The sequence below is a fragment of the Lynx canadensis genome, chromosome A3, assembly GCF_007474595.2.
Source record: "Lynx canadensis isolate LIC74 chromosome A3, mLynCan4.pri.v2, whole genome shotgun sequence".
NCBI classification, from domain to species: Eukaryota; Metazoa; Chordata; class Mammalia; order Carnivora; family Felidae; genus Lynx; species Lynx canadensis.
In genome coordinates, this window is record NC_044305.1 from 20,327,236 (window position 1) to 20,351,656 (window position 24,421).

A 24,421-nucleotide genomic window follows, 5' to 3' on the forward strand; every position below is an offset into this window, starting at 1 on the left:
ACTCACTTTCCACCTCTTGCCCTGTCTCTGGGCAGAGCTTGGGTATGAGGGGCTCGCCCGGGACTGGAGGCCAACAGGGGGTGCGGGTCCGTGAGGGCCATCCTAACTCCGTATCCTCTCCACAAAGGTGGCCCAGACTCCCTCACTTTCCATGCCTCTCTAGACCCTGCAAGATTGGGGGGTGGTTTCCTGCCTCGTCCGTGTGCAGAGCACCTGTGCAGGCCCTTCAGGCAGACTCCCCACAAACACATTCCCACTCTACGTCCAAGGGGCCATTTGGCCACACAGCTCCTTTCTGAAACTCATCACTTCTCAAGGGAGATCCCCGAAAGCCTGAAAAAGGTCCCGTCTGTGCTGGGACTCTCCAGATTTCATCTGAGTCGTCTACGAAAAATTCTTTCATTGTGGCAAGTTTTCCCAAAATGCAATCAATGAGGTACAGCATTGGGCACCTCAGGGACCTACCAGTGTAGAAACCTCTGGGCTCGCCACTGAGATCCTGTCTTTCTTGGACCCCGGGGAGACTTTGATCTCCTTCCGGGCAGAAGAATGACTCATGTCATCTCCAGTCTTCCCTTCTCCTCATTTCATGGCATAGGGTCTATGGTCCAGACTGTGGCTCTTGGAGACTCAGACATTCCTTTCCCCCGCCTCGATCCCAGCCCTTGACTGAAAGCCATGGCTATAAACACAATTGTCCCTGCTATGGACCTGCAAATGCACATTAATGCGAACGACCCTTGTTTTCTTTGTCGACTGGTCCTCTACACCCCCCACGGGGGTGTGCCTGGACAGCCCTTCCTGCAGCGTGAATGGGGCAGGCAGAGAGAGCAGGAAGGGGATTTTAAAAAAGCATATAACTAGGGAGGAAACCGTACCTGATAGGGGTCTAGTATCCAGACACATGAGAATCCTTACACCCCACCGACAAAAAGACCAACCACCTGATTAAAATGAGCCAAGGACTTGAGTAGACCCTTTCCCAGAGAAGTTGCACAAATAGCCAACGAGCGTATGAAAAGACGTTCCGTGTCATTAGCCATCGTGGAGATGCAAACCAGGGGTTCAAACCAAACACTGGTACACAAATGCTCACAGCAGCTCTGTTCACAAGAGCCAGAAGGCGCAACAATACAAATGTCCATCAACTGATGAATTTACGGATAAACAACATGTGGTACATCCATACAAGGGACTATTATTCAACCATAAAAATGAAACTCTGACCCATGCTACGACATGGATGAACTCTGAACACCTTATGCTCACCGAAAAGAGCCAGACACAGAAGACCATAGATTGTATGATTGCATTTCCATGAAACATCCAGAACTGGCAAGGCCACAGAGACAGAATGCAGGGCAGCGGTTGCCAGGGGCTGGACGGGAGGGAGGAACAAAGAAATGGCTGATTATGGGCATGGGGTTTCCATTTTGTATGACAGAAACGCTCTGGAACTTGTAGTGGTAATGACTGCAGAACTTTCTGAATGTACTAAGAGCCACTAGAGTGTACCCTTCAAAATAATAAAAATGGCAAATTTTATGCTGTCTGTATTTTACCATAATGGAAACCTCATAATCTAGTTCTTATCCCGTTCTCTAGAGACTTTTCTATAGAAAGCCTATGTAAAAGTCTATTTTATGATACAGAGTCTATTCGTAGACTTTTAAAAGTCTACTTATGATACAAAACCACTCAGACAGCTCTAAATGGTTATCGGCAGGGGAACAGAGAGAAAGCACTGTCCCCAGATTGCTTGTCTCGACTTTGGAGTCAGAATGCCTGACTCAAGTTCAACGTCAGGCTCCACCACTTTCTAGGGAACCTACCCGAAGCAATGCTATGTGTTTCCCACACTATTTCCTCTGCCTCTCCACGCAGAAAGATTACTTTTCCCAGACTCTCTCATATCTAGGGTGGGGGCAGGGGGCCAAGTTCTTACCAATGGGGATGTGAGTGAAGTCCCTTCAGCTCCAAGCCTGTTCTTAACTCAAGGGTGTGACTTCTCCACGCTTTGTCTATCTGGCATGCGTGGTCGACATAAGAACTTTGAGAGGGCAGAGTTACAAGATGGGAACTTCTGAGGTCCCTAAGTCACCCTTCAGGTCGAACCACCAAGGAGAGTCACCTGAATGACATCAGACCGCGGCATGGTCGGATCATGACGTGGTCGGACCGTAACATGAGTGCGAGACAAAATTTCACTTTGTAAAAACCATTGAGATTCGGGGATTTTGCTTCCAGAGAGTAATTTACACTATTCTGACTAATACATTATCTGGGTAGCTGTAAGAACACCACTGAACCTCTCTAAGCCAGCTTCCTCAGCCTCATACCCCACTGAGCACCACTAACCCTAATAGGGTTATTATGAAGGTTAAATAAGATGATCCACAAAAAATTGCTGAATGTAATGCCAGGCACATGCCAAATGCTCAATGAAGTTCAGCCCTGTTTATTTATTATTAGCAAACAAATTAGCCACAGTCCCACTATCCTCACATAGCCATGGCTTGAGGTCAGAACTTGCCAATTTTTCTTCTAGATATATTTTTACATAAACAGAAAAAAAAATCATTTACACAATGCCGTATTGGTGTTTGGTAATAAGCATTTTTCATGTCACCGGACAGTCTTCCAGACCATTGTGATCAAGCACTGCGAGCTTTCTACTGGAAAACTGTGGGATGTAAGAGCAGCTCATCTGTCTGGGTTCAGGAATTCCAGAAATACTTTCTTCATCCATCGATCTGCCTATTAACGGTCCTTAAGTCCCCCCCCACCCCCACGCCACCACCACCTCCAAAATAAGAAATCTGGGCTTTCCAAAAGTTACCAAGGACCGTCTGGCAGTAAGCAAATGAGGTTCCATTTCATCAGTCAATTTAAATCCAATGTCAGGTTCCTTTAACAGCTAAATGCTTCTCTAGGAACTGGCCTGTCCCTCGTGAAGCCTGCATGGCATGCTTCCAGAAGGTGAAACGTGCTTTAACTGCTTTGCTTGCAAATATAACTTGGCTTCTGTCAAACTCCAGTTATTCTCCTATGTTAATAAACGCCACGTGTGGGAAGGCGGAAACCAGAGGTCATAGTCACAGGTATATGTGTATCTATATGTATGTATTAAACATGCATGGAGCATATATATTCAATCATTCACTCACTTTTTCATTTAATAACGGTGGTGGAAATGTTACTCTCCCTAGAGCTAGAAATATAGAAATGTCCCTTTCTCCCTGAAGGGGTTGGGGTGATGGGGGGCCAAGGACACACCATGGATCTCAGAATAAATGCCAAAATTCCTACCGTGTTTTCTAAAGCCGTGCATGATCGGCTCCCTGTGGACTTCAGTTCTTGCCAAGCATAATGGTTAATGGTATGTGTTACCTTAGCAGTGCTAAGGGATGCCCAGATAACTGATATACCATTATTTCTGGATGTGTCTGTGAGAGCATCTCCAGAAGAGATAAGCATTTGTATCAGTAGACTGAGTAAAGATGACCACCCTTGCCAGTGTGGTGGGCATCATCCAATCCACTGAAGGCTTGAATAGAACAAAAAAGATGGCAGGAAGGTGAACTTGCGCTCTCTGCTTGATCTGAGACAACCGTCTTCTATCCTCAAACATCTTCCCCTCCGATTCTCTGGCTTTCGGACTCAGACCAGGACTTACACCATCAGCCCCAAGTTCTCTGACCTTTGGACTTGGATTGAATTACATCTCCAGCTCTCCTGGTTTTCCAGCTAGCAGATAGCAGATTAGGAGACTTCTTTGCCTCCATAATCACATGAACCAATTCCTACAATCAATCTCCTCGCATATATGCATCTCTCTGTATACCCCATTGGTTCTGTTTTCTCTGAAGAACCTTGCCTCATACACCAAGCTTCGCTTATTCTCTACAGTCAAGGCACGCTGGGTCAGAGTAACAGCTAGGACATGGAAACACTCACCATCAACCAAAGAAGAGTCTGGAAACTATAGGGAGGATGTAGCCAAAGAAGATTCGCATTGTTGCAGTGACCAAAGAACCTTTTAGAATAATATCATAGGGATAATTTGAAATCGTTTACATTATACACCACACATTCCTCTTTTCTCCCGGACCCCCAGGGCTTTCCAGGCTGGTAAAAAAATAAAAACCATCTCCAGGTGCACATTTGACAAAAGCAAAAGATTGGGTGGGACGGTAGGCCGAAGAGTGGCCCTCCAAAAAATGCCCAAGTCCTAATCCTCAGAACCTGTAAAGGTGTTGGGTTACCCAGCAAGGGAGAATTAAGGTTGCGGGTGGAATTGAAGTTGCTAACCAGCTGACCTTACGATAAGATTATCCTGAATTCTCTAGATGGGCTCAGGGTAATCACAAGGATTGCTTAAAGGGGGAAGAAGGAGGAGGAAGAGTTAGAAACAGAGACATCATGAGACACACTTGACCGACGATTCACTGATGGCTTTGAAGATGGAAGGGGACCACGAGTCAAAGAATGCAGGCAGCCACCAGAAGCCGAAAGACCCGGAAATGGACTCTCCTCTAGAACCTCCAGAAGGAATACAGCTCTGCCGGTCCCTTGCTTTTAGTCCCATGAGACCATTTCAGACTGCTGGCTTCCAGAACTGTAATACAATAAATCTGTATCGTTTTCGGCAACTGAGCGCGTGGTAATTGGTTAAAGCATCAATAGGAAACTAGGGCAGATTTTGATGCCCGGAAGTGGGATGCTGATACAACAAATACCTAACAAAGTGGGAGTATCTGTTACAAGACGAGAAGACAGAGTTTGGGGGCACGTGGTGTGAAGGGTAAAAGGGAGGAAAGTAATACAGATCCCAGCCTGAGAGAAGAGAAGGCCACTGCTGGAGCTTCCCAAACCGCACTCTCCCCTGGTCGTTATCCTGGAAAAGCTTCCCAAGAACTGGGATCCCCCAAATAGCCTCCCACTGAGCACAGAGAAGTGACATTCTCTGACCCCAGCGTATGCTGCTTTTGTACCGAGCAAGAACATTTTGACTTTGTTTACCCATTCAACATAACCTAGGAGGCAGAGTGTAGCCCGATGGCGGTGAAAAGAAGGGTTAACCTCCTCTCTGGCTAATGCAAGTGTCCTCCTATCTCTCTATAGGGCCGAAATCAATGAAGGCTGTTTTCATCCAAGTAAAAATAAATCTTAATCACCTTTGTAAGGCAGGGGAAGATAAGCAGGCAGTGTTCTAAAAATGAACTCCCCTATTTAACAACTGTTAAGTGCTATATCTTGAACGATACCAAAGATGACATCACCTTCAGGTTATAGGGCAGGCGCGATCAGCTGCTGATTAGGGAGCAATCGAAAGGGGGGAAGGAAAGTAAGAGGAGACACATAAATAGATTTTTTTTCCAAGTCTGTGGAGAGAGCTCTCTGAATGTGTAAAGCACAGAGGAATGAACAAGCCAGCAACACCTTTCGAACATGGGAAGCTGATATCAAAGAGGATATCCAGGCACCGCCCTCCCGCGCCCACATTTCACGTGGTGCTTCCATCATGATGTCCTGGGACGGGTGGACTTCGTCACTGACCCATGAGGCTGTGCGAAACGAACAGCAGCGGCCCCCTTGCCTCCCGTTAGCTCCTGCCCTCACGCCTCCCATGCTTGCCCCGAAAACTCGAGGGTACAGCTTCCAACTTCCCTTCCTTCTACCACCAAACATGCCCGCGTGCACACTCTGGATGGTTCCATCCTCCATGGTGGATTGTAGCGCTCCTGGAATTATTTATTTCGTCATTACCTGTAAAGACCGCACGCATTTCTATCTCATGGACTTTGGGCTTGGACATCCGACATGCTTTGGCCCGTAATCAGTGAGCAGTTTGACCTATGCGATGTCCAGGCGGGAGTGAAGATGAGTTCCAGGTCTCCACCTGATCTCTTGAACTTCCCTTCTGCCATGAGACTATCGTGTCCTGGACTGGGGTGACTCTGTCTACACGAGTCCCAAAATGAAAGTCATACCGAGTTAGAGCTGCAGCTCTAAACTGCAGGTGCTAAGATGTAACATAAGACGGAGATGAACTTCTGTTGTCTGATAAGGTACCGATTTTTGAGGGGCTCTTTGTTACCACTGCCTTACTTAAGCAAAAGCTGACTGTAACACAATGCACCTCAGTGGGGTCTCCCCACATTTATCCTGGTCTGTCTCTGCAAGAACATTTCCCAAAGAATGTGTCCAGAGCCACAGTTATGAAAGAAGCTTAAGAAGAATCGGGTAAAATCAATTTGGGAAATTCTGCACAGCCACTCTTGGAGACTTACAGTGCCCATCAGTGTAGTAAAGGCACTGAGAAGTCCTGTAGGTTATGGCAACGGTTAAAAACATGGGCTCTGGGGTTGGGTAGAGTGCCTGGATTTGAATCCTCAATCTACTACTGCTTACTAGGTGAATGACTTTGGACAGATCACTTACTTCATCTATTCGAGCCTCAATTTTCTCATTTGAAAAGTGAAGATGATAATAGTGCCTTCACAGGGTTATTGTGACGGTTAAATGAGATAATGCAAATGAAGTGCTAATGGACTACTGCCCAGGTCACAGAACGGCCTAATCTTCTTTTCCAAACTCACATAAATGGCACATAAAACTTTAAAGTGTTACAAATATAGGTATAATCAGGCTCAGAGATCATATTCCAATCTCTTTCGGCAGGGAATGAAGTGCAATTCCACAATTCTGAGTGGGGCCCAAGGCTGAAGTTTCACCAGGCACTGGGACTATTACCAGGTAGTGAGGACTAGGAGCTTAACATCCACAAAAGAATGGGAACTGAGGGGCGGGCGCCTGGGTGGCTCAGCCAGTTGAGCGGCCGACTTCGGCTCAGGTCATGATCTCACGGGTCGTGAGTTCGAGCCCCGAGTCGGGCTCTGTGCTGACAGCTAGGAGCCTGGAGACAACTTCAGACTTTGGGTCTCCCTCTCTCTCTGCCCCTCCCCCACTCACACTCTGTCTGTCTGTCTCTCTCTCTCAAAAATAAATAAACATTAAGAATTTTCTAAATAAATAAATATAAATAAAATAAAATCCACAGGGCAAGCCATCAGAAGGGAATGCTGGCACCATTGGGCACAGACTAAACCTGCTGATGGCTATCAAATTTCATTTCCCGGTTCTGCTCTTAAGGACTTCTCCCAGATTGAACCAGTCCGGTCCAGATTACCTAGGATGATCTCTCTTACTTTAAGCCACCTGATTACTCACTTTAATCAGATCTACAAAATATCTTTGCAGCAACACCTAGATTAAAGTGTTTGATTAAACAACAGGACTGTAACCCTCCATGTTGGTGAGTCCAAAAGCCCATCATGGCACCATTGGTCTTCCATGATACTCCGCAATCCCGGTTCCCCTTTCTCTCTCTGACCAGATTTTCCTCCTCCGTTTCCTTGAACATAGCCTACCCCACAGACGAGGCCCACAGTCATCCCTGCCCCCTCTCTCCAGACTACATCCTGTCGTCCCGTCTTTATCATGTTTTATCACACCGTATCCACGGTTTCATTTTTGGGCATCACACTCCTACTCAGTAACTCCAGCTATGACTCTTCTTGTGAACTCCAGCCCGGTATTTTCACCTCCTTGCTAGAGATCCAGGGAGAGAGTTTTTAACTTCTGTGGGCCTCAAGTCTCCTATTCCATAAAACTGGGTTGTTGCTGGAATGAAAAGATAAGCTATGTACACGGTTCTGCATATGCCTGGTACATAATCATTGTTCAGTAAGTGCGGATTGCCATGATTACTGCTAACCTTCTGAAAACAATGAAAGGTATCAAACGAGGCAAGACCCAACTCTGATGGGCCTCCACTGAGGACCTCTTTTGGGGCCAACACTGAACTAGATCATACTTGAATGGGAAGCCATTCTTTATTAATTCTTCTCACGTTAATCATCTACTGCTGTCACAAGTTTCCCTGAAACTTCAATTTAAAACCATAAACACTTATTATCTCACATAGTTTCGATGGGTCAGGAGTTTGGAAGCGGCTCTGCTGGGCAGTTGGGGCTCAAGATTTCTCATGAGATTGCAGTTGACATTGGCCAGGACTTCAGACTTAACCAGAATGGAGCATCCACTCCCAAAATAGCTCATTCATATCACTGGAAGACCCATGTTGACTTTGACCTGGCCAGGTCCTTGCCTCATGAATCTCTCTATAGGCCTGGCCGTAAGCCATCACCAACATCCTCCTCTTAGACCATCAGACTTCTGGTACGCGATCTGTTCAAGACGATTTGCGCTTCCACGAACGCTCTCCATCTTCTGCCACCAACCATTCCCAAAGCCACCACCCTAGGTGGGTTGTAGAAGCACCTACTTCCAGGTGCCAAGTTCATATCAGTCATCCATGGCTGCATAACAAAGTCGTCCAAACCTTAGCGACTGAAAATAACGACAACCGTCCATTACCTTCCATAGTTTCTGTGGGCCAACTGGGCAGGACTGGTTTAGCTGGGTGGTCCTGGCTCAGAGTCTCTTATGAGGTCTCAGTCAAGACGTTGCCTCAAACAGCGGCTTTGTGAAGGCTTGACGGAGTCCGGAGGACCAGATTCCAAGATGTCTCCCCCAGTACGGTTGTCACATCTTTGCTGGCTGGTGGCAGGATATCTTGGTTCCACACGACACAGGCTTCTCCCCAGGGCTGCTTCAGTGCCTTCACAACGTGGCAGTAAACGATCCAAAGTAAGCAAGATGGAAGTCAGCTCTTGTTTTCCAACCCAAGCTCAGAAGTCACACCATCATTTTCGCAGTGTATCATTGCACAGATAAGCCCCGTGCGGTAGACTTACGCCGTGAAAATACCGGAATATGACTATGAGGAAGCAACGCTCATCGAGGGCCATCTTGGATTCCAGATGCCATATAAAGGGACACCCAGCACTTGCTGTCAACTCTGGCTGGCTTCCTGACTCCCTATCTTCCTGTCTTATCTGAGCCCTTTGTCTCACCCATTGCTTGACTTACCGGACATACAGTGGATCCATCAGTCTAGTACTATTACTTGGCAGGTAGTGAATCAATCGATATAAGTTACGTGAATGAAGGAATGAATCTGTAAACTCCTCAGTAACACTCCTCATAATGAGCAGAAGTGTTACGGACTGAAGGTTTGTGTGCCCACGCCCCAGATGCATCCGTTGAAGCCTTAAGCTTCAAGGTGATCGTATTTGAAAGTGGGGCCTTTCGGAACTAACCGGGTTGAAATGGAGCCGTGAGGGTGGGGACTCCGTGATGCAATTAACATCCCTGTGAGAAGAGGAAGAGACCAGAACCCTCTCTGTCACGTGAGGACATAATGAGAGGTGGCCATCTACAAAGCCAAGTATCTGTAGGGAAATACAGGCTCCGCAAAACAATAAAAACCGTACGACCAGACCCAAACCGCTAAGAAGAGACAGCCCCACAGTTCAAATCCAGCTTTCAGACCCCAGACACCTGGCTTTGCCACAATACTGTGGCCTTATCATAATGCGGTGGGGGAGGACAGTGCAGAGATAACAGGAGTTCCTGCCTCATAGGGTTAAAAGCAGTGAACGGACAAGCACAGAGTTCAGCACACGGCTTGGCACGTAGGAAGGACTCAATAAACAGCAGCTCTAGACGTTCTTTTGTCTGGCCCCTAAACTCCTGGCTTGGCTAGCCTAACTTGATTAATCAAGCCTGCTCTCCGTGCCATTTCCCAGGGCCCCCCGACCCCGAGCCCTCCCACAAGCAGACGCCAGGAACCTCAGGCCGAGACTGGTTATTTCACCTGCACGAGGCTCAACATCTGATGCTTCCCCCTGAACCATCCGCTCTCCCAGATGTTTTCATGGCCTGTTGTGGCCGCTCAGCAATGGGGAGGCTCAAAAGGGCTGTGGGGCCTTCAGCCCTCCTCCATCTGCCGGGCCAGCTTAGGGCTCCCGAAACGGCTTGCGGGTTTTCCACCGCTGGGCAGCTGTGGGGGAAGTCGGCCTCTCTCTGCCCCAGCACATCACAGCTGGACCATCTGGTCACACCAGGGGACAGAGAAGTTCATTTCGAGGGCAGCCTCCTCTGTGCTCTCCTTAATTCACCCATTTCACAAGCGCTCATCAAGCACCTACTAAGTGCCAGACCCTGACCGAGGCATTAGGAATACAAGTTTGTCCCTACAGAAGCTCACAGTTGGCGGGGGGAAGATAGATTTTTAAAAGAAGTCAAATTATGAATTCAGGTAATGAGTAGAAGTAAGGTAAGCATAGAGGTCTTTGGGCGTGAGAGGAAGAAACCCCTACTCTAGCTTTGGTGGGTGGAGGGAAGGAGGGGCTCGAGAAAGAGAAGGCTTCCCAGAGGAGGTGGTTCATCAGACGAGAGAAGAAAGGCAGAGGAGAGTGATCAGGGCGGAAAGGAGAAGAAAAGGTGCTCCAGGTGGAAGGCACAGAGCCACGAGACACGGTAATAATAAATGACGGTTCATGTCTTACACCACTAAGATTAAGGTGGTTTGCTCGCAGCAACATCCGAAGCACAGAGAAAGCCCTTCTCTAGTGAGGGAGGATCAGCTGGCCCGCTGGAATAGAAGGAGAGATAGCAGTGCTCCCTGAGTCCCTGGTCTGGTTGTTTGGGAACTCCTGCCCCTGCCCTCCCTGCACCAATTCCTTGAGTCAGTGAACTCTCCTTAGTACCTAAATTAGCTGAAGTCAGATCCCTGTCACCTGCAACCAAATTAATACAGGTGATTTGGGAAGAGCCCAAAGAGCGTGATGAGTTTAGAGCACAGTGGGGGGGGCGGGGGGGGGGATGGGATAGTAAGAGATGAAGGAGAGCGGATGAGCCCAGGACAGATCCCCGAGGAACTAACGGTAAGACCCAGCAAGGAGCTTTGCTGTATTTAACTTCTATCCCGCCCTTCTCCACAAATGATTCCGGGAGACCACTGAGGACTTTGAACTTCATTATAAAGACAACGCCGGAGCCAGTGAACAATTCTCATCCAACGCATAGCGAGCTCAGACGTGCATTGTGGGAAGGTCCCCCTTGCCAGGCTGGATGACGTGTTGGAGGGAACTGAAGTGGTCAGGAGCCTCCTGATGTGATGCGGGGAAGAAACGATGGGGGACGGAACCAAGGTGGGGCAAAGGGGGTGGAATGAGAGCGTATTAAGAGGTAGAACGGACAGACCTGGAGTCTTTTGTGGAAAGGACGATGAGAAAAGGCGAAGATGGTTTCCAAGCTCGTGGTCTGAGTACCTGAAGAGGCAGTGGTGCTTTCGCCAAGATGCCAGAGGAGGACTGAGTCAGGAGATACGCATGATAACTTGGGCTCGTATATGAAGGGTTTGAAGCGGCTGTGAAGCATTAAGGGGGGAATCTCATTCATGAATTTATCCATTTAACATTTGTATCGAGTACACGTTTTATGCCGGACTCTGGCAAGGTGTTGGTGAGCAAACTGGGTACAGGGCTTACCTTCATAAATTTTACAGTTTAAAAGAGCAGGTAGTGAAAACCATATGTTTTCACTCCTATGTGGATCCTGAGAAACTTAACAGAAGACCAGGGGGGAGGGGAAGGGGGAAAAAAAAGTTACAGAGAGGGAAGGAGGCAAACCATAAGAGACTCTTAAAAACTGAGAATAAACTGAGGGTTGATGGGGGGCGGGAGGGAGGGGAAAGTGGGTGATGGGCATTGAGGAGGGCACCTGTTGGGATGAGCACTGGGTGTTGCATGGAAACCAATTTGACAGTAAATTTCATACTAAAAAGAAGAAGAAGAAGAATTCCAGAACAAGAAAAAGAAGAAATTAATTGAACCTGTAAATATAGAACTACAAACTCTTGAAGAATGGTCTGACGGGAAAATATCAGGAGTTATGAAGGCACATTATAAGGAAATCTAATGGAGTCTGGGGACATATCAGTTACTGTGGTTGCACAACAACCCCAAAATTTGGTGGCATAAAACAACGATAATCATTTATCATCTCTCACAGCCTCTGTAAGTCAGGAGTTCCAAAGAGCACAGTGGAAGTAATTTGCCTCTGCTCTACAAAGGGGGCTGGAGTCACCCAAGGGCTCATCACCCACATGTTTGATAGGCAGTGTCAGCTTTCCAAGTGGCTTCTGCATGGGCTAGTTAGTGGAGAGGGGGATAGAGAGAGACAGAGAAAGAGAGGGAGAGATGATGCCTCTTATGACTTAACCTTGAAAGTCACACAGCATCATTTCTGCCACATTCTATTGACCAAGGCAGTAACAAAGGTCCACTCAAGTTATAGAGGAGGAAACACAAATCCACCTCTTGACAGAGTAATGTCAACATCACATTGTAAGAAGAGCACGTGGGACGGGAGATACGTGTTTTTAAGGCCACCTTCGGGAAATACAATCTGCCGTGGGAGAGGTCAACAAAGACTGCTCAAGAAAACGGCGTTTGGACTGAGATACCCGTGAGTCGACCGGGGCTGGGATGAAGGTGGACATTTGGGGACGGTATTCCTGGCAGAGATAATATCATGTACAGAGGCCCCTGCAGCGTGCAAGACTGTGATGTATTTGAGAAGCCGATGGAAGGCCGGAGTAGTTGGAGTGAGACGGAAATGTAAGTCTGAATGAAGCTCAAGGAAAAGGCCAATGTTGGGAGCAAAGTTGTGGAAGCACAGATACATGGCAGTGGAGGGGACGCCACGGGGGAGCGAGTCAAGAGAGAAGAGAACACGTTTCATAGAAACCCAAAGTGGCTTGGAATTGATGCCCCTGCTGCTGAATATTACCGAGCTCAGAACTTGTCTTCCCCCTTCCAACCAATAGAACCTGGCTACCTTGTTCTGCCGTCTGATTATCTAGCATAATGGCCAACGTCCAAGATCCTCCCCCTAAGGGTCCTTGCCTCTTGGTATTTATACCTGTGTGTATTCCCCTCCCACACTGAATCAGGCTGACCTCTGTGACCAAGAGAAGACTACAGAAACGATAGTGTATGACTTCCGAGGATAAGCCATAAAAGACATTGTAGCTTCTGCTTTGAATTTCTTACTCTGAGAAGACCAGCCATCACACCATGAGGACTCGAGCAGCCCTCTAGAAAGGTCCATGTGGCGAGGAACTAAGGCCCCTGGCCAAGAGCCAGCACCAACTTGCCAGCCATGTGAACGAACCACCTTGGAAATGGATTCTTAGCCTCAGTGAAGCTCTCAGATGATTCCAGCCCCCTAGTCTGCAAGACCTCAGGCTGAGGTCTCAGGAATCGTGGAACAGAGACAAGGTATCCTCACTGTGCCCTGTCTGAGTCAATGACCAAAAAAGCTATGTGAAAAAAAAAAAAAATGTATTGTCGTTTCAAGCCACTGACCTGCTCGCGTGATTTGTTACACAGCAATAGATGACCACTGCACTAGCCCTGACCCTTTTACTACCCTCCTCTACCTCACATTTCCCCTGAAAATAACTGGTTCCAGGAGACTCTCTGAGCTAGAAGAGGTCACCCATTTAAAGTTTGGCTCTATTTACGGCTTTCCAAGCAGGTAAAAAAAAAAAAAAAAAATTTCATCTCCATTTGCTTACCTCTACTGACGGAGAATTCACTACCTCCCAAAGCAGCACTTTCCATTTCATGCCAGACTTTCTGTAACAGAATCACAGGAGGGCCTTCCTTCCCAGCCAGGGCTCCTGGGTCCCTTCTTTCCCAGGAGCTGTCCCTGACCCGGTGCTGAAACCAGACTCCCTCCAACCCCCCTCCACCCCTCCCGAAGCAAAAGATCAACTTACAATTCCAAAAGGCACGCTTGACTTGGAAACATCAGCAAGAAAGTTCCATTTCCCTGTATGTCTAAATGGAAAAAAGGCTCCTTGTCAGTTTGGAGCAATTAGCTGTGGGAGATGATGACGGAGCAGCGAGAGTTGCTTCGAGGGGGCAGAGTGGCAGCGGAAGCCCCAGCTCAGACAGACACGCTGCAGATGGCACGACGAGATAACGCCTTTCGCGTTTCAGAAATCACATTGTCAACAATGTTTCTAGACTCAGAAATTAGCTGAAGTCATCAGGAGTGCCTGGCAGCAAGCAGCAGGCGCCTTGGTGGGGGCCCCTCATTTGACATTATGCACTGATGCAGAGAGAAACTGGCAAGGTTCACAGAAAAGGCTGGGGAGCCTACCGTCTCCTGAGGCTGCGGGCAGGGCAAGCCTGGGGCACGTTAGAGGCATTTACTCAGGACAATACTCCAAAGCCCGGATTTCTCTCCCCTGTCCCAATAGCAGGGGATGAACTCCAAGTGGCAGAATGTGACCTCCTTCTGCTCCATGCCTTGTGGACTGATGTTTCCTCTTTAGAGGGTTGCAGAAAGTGAAAATGATGGATTCAATCACCCATGTCTTAAGTAAGAATTAGATTATTTTTGACGAAATCATCCTTGTTAAAATAAAAAATACTCTCTTGGCTGAAGATAAGGCCCCATCTGATGCAGTCTATACCAACTGTCTGACCTTTCCATTACAGTTGCCCTGCCTCTGGCATCCCCCACCCTTAGAAGAGCCAAGAAACAGAATCCCAGAGGCTGGCACCCTGCTGCCGAGAACCACCCCCCCCCCCGCCCGCCCCGACAATCACAACGATTAGGAGGGGCAGGGGTGAGTCAGCTGTTGCTGCAGCCCTGGGAAGCGAGCATGAGAAGCGACGACGGGGAGTTAATACCTCACGTCCTCACAATAGTTTAGGAGACAATGCAACCATGCCCCTTCTGCCGAAGTGCCTTCTTAAGCTTGCTCTGAAAGGAATCGGGGTTATTTCCCTAACTGCAGGGTCCCACTTATTAGGACAAAGAGTAAACGATTCCCCTGGGAACTCGAAAGGACAAAAGCTACACCTGGACACGTGTCTGTGTGTGGTACTGGAGACAAGGCTTGCAGAGTGTAGCAGATGGGAATGAGGTGTAGAACGTTCTCTGGCAGTTATGACGATTCAGATCATCGAGACTCAGCCTGACGCTTCCAGCCAAACTGCCCACCCTGCAGTGAGTGTGAGAGAGCCCCAGGAGGTAGGCATCTGAGACTCTTCCCATCTGGTCAGAGCCCTGCAAAATTCGGGGACCCTTCTGCCACTCAGGGCGCCCAGCAACTGGCAGACAGGTCTGGACAGAGGGGTGCAACCCCCGAGGAGGTGGGATGAGAGAGAAGGATGAAGTTGAGGATTTTGCCTCAAGATAGTGGTACGGACGAGCAGCCTGGGGTCTTTTATGAAGGTCAACCAGCTGGGACCCACCACACGGTCAGCTCCTAGCACTGAGAAAAGGTGAAAGGAACAGAACCCAGGAGAAGCTAGCCCTGCCTCTGGGGCACATAGGGTTAAGGACCTGGGAGACACGGCCTCTTTTATCCTCATTCCCAAGATGCTGCCCTCAGCACAGCTTATTCTGGGGCTCAGTTGCAGCCAAACCTGTCTCTATGAGGAGTCAGAGATGGACGGGGAAACTAGCCTTGACTATACATCCTCTGTGAGCCGGATCGTCCTCTGTCTCAGGCCATCCCCCAAATGACCTGTGGCCCAGGAACAATTAGAACAGCGAGCATCCGAATGGAACTGGAGTTGTATGGCTCTGGTACAAATCTGCTCCAGCAGCTCCCACCACCCTGAAGTCAGCCGGCCATGCCTTAAAGGGTCTCCGTCAGTCACCCTAAAGGACTGAGCTCTGTCCCTGATTTCAGGGGTAGGGCCGGCGAGCAGGCTGGAAATTCAGCGGGAACTCACAGCCCAGAGAAACCAGCTTAGAGTCCCACAAATCCCTAGGGACTGAAGCAGGACACGGACTGGCCTTTCTCTAAACCAGTGTGAACCCCAGGCCAGTAGCATTGACATCACCTGGGAACACGTCACAGACGCAAATTCCAGACCCCGCCCTGGACCTAGTGAATCAGAGATTCCGAGGGCGGTGCCCCACAATCTTTGTTTTGCCAGGTCCCATAGGAGATTCTGACACGTGGGCGCGTCTGGGAACCACCGGGACTTCAAGTTAATCCCATCCAGGTCTCGAGAAGGCAGGTCCCCGGATCAGGGACGGGCAGGGCCCTTTCCATGTACCGAGGCCCCCTCAGGCCTCCTCTTGCGCGCAAATTCACACCGCGGCGCCCCCGGCCCTGCCTGGCCCTCCCAGCCTCATTGTTGAGCGGTTATGGGGGGACACTCCTGTCTCCGGAACTACTGGGGATGCTGAGGGGGACTGTATGGGGGGGGGGGGTCCCCTGCTCCTCCTGGGGGCTGACGGGGGGGGGGGGAGGACAGGGGCCCTGTTCAAGAGGTGCCCCTTCCCCAACCTACGACGTTCCCAAAGACCCCCCAAGAGTGAAGGGTCCAGTCACATGAGGCTCCCACCAGCCCCGGAAAGCCCTCCGAGCGGAAGACACAAGGGCCCAGCCCAGAGGCCCGGAGCAGAAAGCCCGTCACACCTGAGGAGGCCCAGAGGTGCCAGCTCGGCAGCTGGGATCGCCGCCGGCTGATGGATCGCTTTCCGATGAGGGCGCAGGCTCCGGATCGCACCGCTACGCCGCTGCCACCCCTCCCGCACTTCCGGAGCGGGGAAACATCACACCGCGGGCGAGCGGCAATTAATCTGAGCAGGAGACAGGCCGAAGACAGGACAGGGGAGCTGCCAGAGAGCTGACGCGCCCCGTCTGCCTCCGCGGAGGGATGGGCCCGGCCCCAGATGCACCAGCCAGCCTTCCCCACCCCCCCCCCCCCCCCCCCCCCCGGCAGCTCGGTGGGGAGGAAACGCAGGGAGCCCGGGTACAGCGAAGAGCGCTGGACTGAGCAGGGCCGGAGGCAGGTTCAAGTCCCGGCTCTGCCACTGACCAGCTGGGAGGCCCTCGCACAAGTTTTGCCACCTCTCTGGGCTTCGTTTCCCACATCAGGAAGCCGGCCTGCAAATGACTCGGGCCAAGTGCCTGACGCACGGCGACTTGCAACGGAGAGTGATTTGTCTCCCCTGTCCTCAGCTGTCGACCTGTAACGAACCCCACGTATGATCTCCGGCCAGGCAGAGAGCACCTCCCCCAGGACGATGAGACCCCAGAAGAAAAGAGGAAAAGGTGGGGCAGCCAGTATGCTTCCATGAATCATCCATTCTGGGGACAACCTAATGGCAGCAAAGAAAGAAGCAGCCCCCTACAGGCACCTTGGGTCCAGCTGGTCTCCCAGCCCCTGCCTCAGCCCTGTCTAGAACCCCAGGAGGTGAACTTTGGAAGAGAGCTCTGATCACGCCCCTGTCCTATTTTTAAAGCCCAGGTGGCTCCTTAGTGCTGACGGAGTGAAGTACAACTGCCCCAGCGTGGCATTCAGTGCCAATTCCAAACCTGCTGAGTGTCCCCCCTCGCCATGAGCCTCCCCCTTCCGGCCACCCAGAAAAGCATGCCATGCCCAGCATGCATCAGGGTGTGGCAACACTGGGTCTTTGCACATGCTGCTCCCCTGCCTGGAAAGCCCACCCTGTGGTCTTATCCATCTAAAGCATTGCCCCTATACGGCTCAACTTTAGAGGGATGTCCCCCGATGCCCCTGCCCCATGGGTAGTGATGTCGGGCTTTCTTGCACCCGACACAACTGTCCATCAAGGCCTTCTGCCTGTAAACATCTGTTTGATTCTTGGTCCTCTCCATCACTGAGCAGTGAGCCCCTCCAGCCCAGGCACCGCACTCGATTCCTCGCCACACCTCTGACTCCTGCAGAACGCCTGGCGTATGATACATGCTCCAGAAATGTTTAGCAAACTGAAGTGCCACGTTCACATACGCCCCTAGAGTCATACCCATTACACCATAAAGTAATGATTAATGAAGCCACAGCTGATCGACCCACAATGAAGCAGACAGATAAACCCGGTCCTCTCCAGCCCTGATCCCTGATCCCATTCTCCCCAAGACTCAGGAAGGCTCAAGGTTAGAGGATAGTCTGCTGACCCCTCACCCCCACACCTGGGTTAGCTAATGTTCAATCCTGACTGCATTTATCTTTCTGTGGCCAAACCCACAGACTGCTTGGAAACAGCACGTCCCATCCTGGGGACTTGAATCCGTGCTTCATCAACCTCTTAGGAGCCCTAGGCCAGCAGCTGGTCTGCCTCCCCTGACCCAGGCGGCCCCAGGGGTAATCAGGAAATTCAGAGAATCAAAGAGCCTCGTGAACCGAACAGGATTATGTTACAGTGCAACTAGCCCATCTTCCCACTCGATGGAACAATCCCCTTCTCCAGCTTGAATACTTCTAGTGACAGGGAGCTCACCATCTCTATGACAATTTTATTCCAGCCTCTTGGATGCTTTCAAGTCCTCGAGTTTTTTCTTTACTAGAAACTGATCGTTCTAATCTCCTTAAGCCTCATTTCATAAAATGGGAAAGCAAACATCCTTCCCCAGACCTCCAAAGATTTCTGAGGGAAGCAAAGAGGCTTGTGTTTCGCCGGGTCGCTCCGGGTCTGATACTCTCGCCCACTGAGTTCTCCTTCTCCGCCCCGTCTCCCACCTTTTGTGATGTTTCTGTTAACATTGTCTGAGGGTGAGTCGGTTTTGGGGGTCCACACCACCCTGCTTATCTATAGGAAGTCAACGGTCACTTAAAAGTCCCAAGACCTTACAGATCCAGCGTGTAAGCCAGATGTCTCCCATCCTGGACTGGAGCCATCACTTCTGCATGCCAAGGCAGGACACTCCATTCTTCCTCTGCCCACCCACACAGGTGGCCAAGATCTCTTTACGTTTCTTTTCCCCAGCCTTTTCACACTTACGCTTTTACCTTTATTTCATCATGAATCATACCAGTGGATTTTCTGTCACTTCATCCAAGTCATGCATTAAAATTGCTAAACAGGATCAAGGCTGAGACAGAGCCCTTATGCTCTCCAGTAAAGACCTCCCTGCAAAATGTTATCCACCCCTTCATCTGCTCTCAGTAGATAAGCTAGTTATTAATCTACTGGGATCCTCTCAAATCCAGTCCATATTCTCAGTCTTCTCGCCGAGAATGCTGAAAATTCTTTTAGAAGTTCTGCTGAAACCCAGATCGGCAACCTTCTTCGTGAGACAGACAGCACCCGAGATGACTAGTTTACCACCAAACACCCACTCTTGCTGACTTTGTTGGGGAGGCAGTATGCCAAGGTACTAGCTACACTTCCTAGACTCTCTCGCAAACTGCAGCAGCCATGTGTCATATTCTGGACATTGAGAGCAAAGTGCAAATGTTTGTGCAGACCTTCCAAAAAAGCCACTTCAAGGAAGAGGCAGACTCAGATACTCTTTGCTCTTCCTGCCTAGAATACTGATGTGATGCTGTAGCCATCTTGCAACTATGAAGGAAAAGCCAAGGCAATCACAAACTCCTCTCAACTCTAAAAGTCATGAGTCTCTGAAACCAATGCTAGAGACTACCTGCCTCCAGACTTCTTACTGCACAAGAAAAGTAAATGCCTTGTGTAAACCAATTTCTTTTCTTTTTTTTTTTTCTTTTTCTTTTTTTGGTTTGGTTTGGTTTGGTTTCTGCAATTCCTAACAGATCCATCACTATCCTACTCTGAGAGCCTAAAGACACTGTCAAAGCACGAAATGAGATTAGCCTCACGTAACTTACTCCCAGTGAGTCAGTATTAGTTCCTGGTGATGTCCAAGGTGCTTACAAATCCTTCCTTAACAAATAATGCTAGAATCTTACCCAGGACTGCTCTATTCTCCTCCCCTTTAGGAAAACTGAAAGGTTTTTTGGCAGTTTCCAGGTTTCAGACACCTCGTTCCCTCTCTAGGATTTCTGAAGGTTTGCTTCTCTGATTCAAGGGCCTGCAATTTCCCAGGGATCACTCATATTACTCAGAATATTTCAACGAGTTTCAAGCGATCCATCATCTCTACCTTTGGGAGCTGTCTCATCAAGGTCAACTTTACCCTTTCCGATGTGAAAGTTTATCTTCCTTAACGATGATAGCCAAAGATGATAGCCAAACTCCTAGCTAAAAATCCTGATTTCTCCCACCCATTCCCTACCTGCCCATGTGTCCTGAGCAAAGGCATCTTACCAGTGTGGCATCTGGCAATCAACAGTGTCCAGACCTGCTTGGCCTCGCATCGTAAAATAATGAGCAGGGATGTAAAGAGACGCCTCTCCTTTGAATACTTCATCATCTGAAATACAGCTCTGTGTCCACAGACCCAAAACCTCCAGGAATATGGGGGAATCCACGTTATGGATACTGGGCACAGGCTGGTCCCTGGGACCCAAAGGAGGAGGAGTCACATCTGGCGCCTAATAAGCCCAGGTAACCTGGAGCCCAGCCGTGTCTGTTCCCTCTATGCTGGGGCTGAGGTCCCAGCACACCCAGTGTCCTGCACCATCCCAGCCGGGACCCTGTGCTGGCTCAGCAAATGCTCCATCCAGGTGGCTCCCTATGGCCAGGAGCTCACAAGGACTGCACGAGTCCCTCAGGATGGCAGGCCTTTTATCACCGATGTCAACAGCACGAGCCAGGGACGGAGGCAGGTGATAAGACTGTAAAGTCATGTTTCCAGAAATGCCAACCAGCCTCCTCTGACACCACACCTAGACCTCTGGCCCCTTTGCCAATTTTCCCATTGTTTTATTATAATGAGCCACAAGCTCATTAATAACCCCTCCTCCCTCCCTGAGTCGCAGCCACAAGGGGAACCAGCAGGTGCAAGGGCCTCACAATTAGTCCTTTATAATGCGTGCTTGGCAATAAACCCACTCTGAAGCTGGAACAACAAGGACCTGGCTCCATGTACTGTCTGCAGCCACTAGAGTAATTAATGGCAGGGCCACAGGATGGAGAAAGTATGAGTGTGTTAACCCTTATGAAGCCACTGAGCCCAGAATTCCTAGGAAACTGGAAAACCTCAAGGAAAAGGAGCATTGCATACACACTAAAAGAAAAGGCCAGGGCGTCTGGGTGGCTCAGTTGGTTAAGTGTTCAACTCTGGATCTCAGCTCAGGTAGTGATCTCATAGTCCATGAGTTCGAGACCCATATCAGATTCTGCACTGAGGGTACTGAGCCTGCTTGGGATTCCTTCTCTCTCTCTCTCTCTCTCTCAAAATAAATAAATAAACTTTAAAAAAAGAAGAAAAGAAAAGAAAATGCCAACTTCTGGGCTCAGTCTCCTTGCCCGTGTCTCTGGTGCTTCACCTTGGTAAATCATGCCCCCATCATCACCTCTAGGAAGATACCGCAAATCTTTGTGCTTTACCCTGTTCCCTCACTCCTGCATTTCCAACTGGTCCTGGGATATTCCACTGGCATCAGCCCCAGATGACTGGGGTCATCTGAACGTAGGTCCCAAGACCCCTTCCCAGAAAAAGGCAGCCTGGGGTTCAAGAGACAATCAGAAGGTCAGGAGTAGCTATGGGGGGAAAGGAAAAATTTCAAACCACACCTGAGAAAGGGAGACTCTCTCCAGGGACATTAAACAGGTATGGAAATCATACGTTTATAATGAACCCAACTTACGCAGTTGTGTGGTTCTGTCCATCAAAGGACAAGTAGGTCAAGTAGGACTGGCCAGAGAGTGTAGCATGAAAGTGATGGAGGAGAATATGACCATGAGACCTAGATTGAGCATAGAGGAGGGCAGATCCAGGAAGAGCTAGTGGACTGATAAACATCTGAACGCAAATACCGATGGGGTCAGAAGAAAGTCAAAAGGCAAGTCAATGAGAATGAGGGAAAGGAAGAGGAAACAGCAGAGAAGGGACTCTTAGGACCTAAGATTTCAGAGGCCAAGAGTTCAAATGTCATGAGTCGGTCCAAGCTATGGCCTTGAGCTTGGGTGGCTGTCAGCAGGGCCACACATTGCATAACTCCAGCAAGACCATTCATTTAGAATTCAGTGAAGTGTGCAATATGGTGGCCGGGGTGCTGAACAGGAGTAAGTGAAGGTCATTGGAAGCTGCCAAAAAATTGTGAAGCCAAGGCACCGGATGGGTGCCCCACATGAACACTGAAGATGCCCCGATGATGGTAGGATTCGGGGCAGAGAGGAAGAGTCGGTGCAGGAAAAGTATGCCCTTGGCCCCAAGCAAGCCTCACCTCCAACACAATTCCATCAACTGCTTGTTATATGTCCTTGTAGTAAATCTCTTAGCTCCTCTGGGTTTCTGGTGCCTCGTTTTTTAAAATGGAATCAGGTCCTCAACTTCAGGGTGGTAATGAGAATTTTACGTGCAGTAGGAGGCTGTGCTTTGACTTGTTTCTATCGCGTGGGTTCCTCCCTCTTCTCCTGATTTGTTGTCGAACACGAAGAGATCCAACCTCTGATTCAGCTCCAAGGTCAGCTGGCTTCAGGCAGAGATGGGCCGATGGGAGGCACTGGTGAGATGTTGTAAGGTAGGAGGAGGGCAAAACCCAGGTGTTTTTCCATTACCAACTTCTTCCTTCCCCAGGCAACATCTCCTGCAAAGCTGCACTTCCTCCATGGTGTCAGCTCCTGTGAAACAGACCACTGAAGGTTCCAATTTCTCCCCTGAGTTCTGATAACCCCATCGCCCTCCTTTGTCTCTCCAGCCCCACAGATGGGGGGGGGGGGGTTGAAGTGGCTTTCTACTACTGCATACACATTGGGTTGCCTAACCACTTCCTGTCTGGCTCCTCAACTTCCCATCACCTGTGTGATCAACTCCCTAATTAAATCCGCTCCGTTTTAAATATTTAGAGTGATTTCTGTTTTCCTTGCTGGACGTGTTACAAGCGCTTAGTGTCACGTTTGGCATATGAATGGCTTGTACTCTCTGCAATTATGCTTAGATTAATGTTATTAATACTTAGTCGTCCGAGACCTTGAAGAACGTGGCAATCAATCCACCAAAGGTGGTGGCCAGGATGGGAACAAGGTGGCATAATGACCCGCCATGCTCTTCTAGGCACAGGGGTGGCCGATGGACAATTACAGGGCCTATGATTTACCTGTGCTTCTGCGTCTCACCTCCAGAACAGTGACTAAGTGCTCTGACGTTACGTCCCTCGTGCCTGACACAGGGGCTAACACAGAGCAATCCCTCAAAATAATGGTTATTAGACTGACCGGAAACATGTCCAGTTGTGTAGTCAGAACAGCACCCATTCATAAATCAGGAGACCCCTGAATCCAGGGTGCAGGCTCTCACCTGTGTGTGCACTGAAATTTTAGAAATTAGGAATACACCCGGAGGTCCAGGGATTAGGGCAAGATGAACGAAGTACTCATCTCGGGAGCAAAACCTAAAGATATGCCAAGAAAACTCAGCGATCAAGATAGGTAACATCATAATGCAACATGTTTAAAATTCACCACTGGGGCGCCTGGGTGGCTCAGCCGGTTAAGCGTCCGACTTCGGCTCGGGTCACGATCTCACGGTCCGTGAGTTCGAGCCCCGCGTCGGGCTCTGTGCTGACAGCTCAGAGCCTGGAGCCTGCTTGGGATTCTGTGTCTCCCTCTCTCTGTGCCCCTCCCCTGCTCACGCTCTGTCTCTCTCTGTCTCAAAGAAAATCATTAAAAAAAAAATTTTTTTTTAAATTCACCACTAATGCAAAAATTCATGATTAACAAAATATCAAAACTTAAATGAAGACAGGATTAGTCGTACTGATTTTTCCTTTTATGTCAGGCTCCAATACAACTCAGCACAGCACTGGCTATAACTGAGTCACGGGTTCCTGTCATTTTTCTGCTGCTGCTTCTGGAGACTGATGTCCCTAGGGTTGAAACCAAGTCTCATGCACCCAGCCACACCCCTCCACCACACACACGCACACCATCTGTGGGCTCTGGAATAGGGACTGTGTCTGTCGGTCTTATTCGCTGCTGTAACTGCAACACCGAAAACTATACCAGACATTTAGGTGCAAATACACACGCCTGCTGAAAGAATGAACAAACCCTGCCCTCTGAATTCTGAAATCCCAGCAGGGTCGCCATGAAGATATTCAACAATGCACCTTTAAAGAAAAAAAAATAAAATAAAAGTCCAAATTCGCCAAGAATCAAAGAAACGCGCTTTGGAACCGCAAAGTGCAATTTTTCACTGCTAGAATTAGCAAAGATTTAAGAGATTGACAATATCCAGTATTGACATGGAAATCAAGAAAAGGGCATTCCTATGCATTACTGTTGGGACTGTAAATTAATGCCGTGGTTCTGGAAGGCAATTTGGCAAGATGTAGCAAAAGCCCTTGAGAAGTACATTTCTTTTGAGCGAGCAATCCCACTTCAAAGAATTTATTCTAAGGAAATAATTAGGTAAGTGCCAGAAGATGTATCTTCCAGGATGTTTCATCACGGTATTGTTTCCAACAGCGAGAGCCTGCAAACAGCCTACAGATCCAGAAGTACTGGGCTTCCTGGGACTATTAATGAATGCTAACGAATAAAGGTGTCTTATGGTGGAATACTATGCAACCATTTAAAATAG